The following is a 1,885-nucleotide window of genomic DNA, read 5'->3' as shown; positions in this document are numbered from 1 at the left end:
ATCTCTCGTATTCGTCTATTCTTTAACTAAAAAATAATGTTTAGTACGATCTCTCTCTCTCTCTCTCTCTCTCTCTCTCTCTCTCTTTGCTTATTAAACTCATGTTTGGATTTATATGTGAAAAGCTTTTAATAAGTTCAACAACGATACCGTAATTCTTTGGTAAAAATCCGGAAATTGAAATTACCATCGGTTACTTGAAGTAAGCAAGCAATGATTTAATTTTATACTGTAAGCTTCTTTTGTGAAGGAAAATTTAGCACCGTATCTCTGCATTATATGGATTCCATGATCAATGACCGATACATTGTATCACATAACGGAAAAGTCTTTGTTATTGTTTGTTCATGATGTACGGAACGGGACAGAACGGAACGTAACGGAATGGTATTCGTTTTTCTGTATCCATTCTGAAAATAGGATTTGAAAAAGTGATGCATAATTTGACGATTCTATGAAAATTCATGAAATATTTGAAGATATCAATTCCCTCCCGTTCTCCCCCGCCCCCACCCCGTCTCCCCGCTTTCTCCCATAGTAATGAGAAATGCAACGTTTTTATCGGGGAATAATAACGTGTTTGAACATCTATGTCATAAATTTCTGCTTCTTGCTATCTTCTAATAAATATTCTTAAATTTCATACAATCATTTTTATTGTCACATTTATGGCTGTCCACTTTATACTACCCTATGGCTACTTTTTCTTAAACTCTTAACTACTTTTCTTTAGCTATTAAGAAATAACTCATTGGTTTGGCTACTTTTTCTTAGATTCTTAAAGAGGAAGTATCTCATTTAAATGGCTACTTTTTATTAGATTCTTAAGGAGTTATCCCATTGAAATGGCTACTTTCCATTAGCTCTTAACGAAGGAATTAGTCATAGTTACCCGCTAATTTAAATATCTTCTCTGCTTATTTCAAGATGTATGTAAAAATTGCATTACCTCTTATCTCTTTTCCTCAAAATGTCCCATGTCTATCACGTGTGTGCGTTGACATTAACACGTAACTTTTACACGTAACAAAGTTTCTAGCAGAATTCATGAAATAAATTTTGTTTGTCATTTTTTCACATTATTGCTGAGCGGCGGTTTGTTTGTTCAATATTAAGACGGAATCTTTATTTACTTTTGAAAATAAATTTCATTTTCAATATTTCAACAAAAAGAAAAAATGATCGAAATTCCATAATTTAGATGGTAAGATTAATTCCCTCCGGAGACAATCCTGCCGAATTCCGGATTAAATTTCAGGTTATTTTAAAAAATGAATATGACTTAAGCATTTAATTAATCAGCGTTTATTTAGGTTTTGATTCAACTTTTTGATTTTTACTCAATGTTTGGTTCATCCCAGCTTCAAGCGCCAGTTCAACTTACTGAAAATGGCACATTTTGAAGCATATATTCTTCATTTAAGTAAACTTTGAGAATAATTTGAATACTTCTTGTCCCACAATTCCTCCATTCATTCACTTCGCCTAATATAACTGGTTCCTTACTGTATGACCTTTGAACTATTTGAAATCTTCCAGTTATAAAGGTAAACTGTGAGAGATTTGAAATTAATAGAATTGTGAATGAATGGTGTTATTAAATTTCTTTGCTTAAAAATTGACCAAAGATCATTGTAAGGTCATCATAAAGTTTAATGAATTATTGGAAAAAAGACTTCATTTAATGATAATAGCAAATATTTTTCTTTTTTTAAATCATGTTGATGTACTTTTTAATGATTTTTGAATTGAATTTAATCAGTAAAATCGGCCATTTTGCGTGGTGCGCTTTTTTCTCTTAAAGAAGGTCATTGGGGAGAGAGAGAGAGAGAGAGAGAGAGGAGGAGGAAGGAAGAGAGAGACGAAGGAAGGGAGGAGAGAGAAG

This window comes from Loa loa (genome assembly GCF_000183805.2).
Source record: "Loa loa unplaced genomic scaffold supercont3.252, whole genome shotgun sequence".
Taxonomy (NCBI): Eukaryota; Metazoa; Nematoda; class Chromadorea; order Rhabditida; family Onchocercidae; genus Loa; species Loa loa.
Note: the sequence above shows the minus strand (reverse complement) of the source record.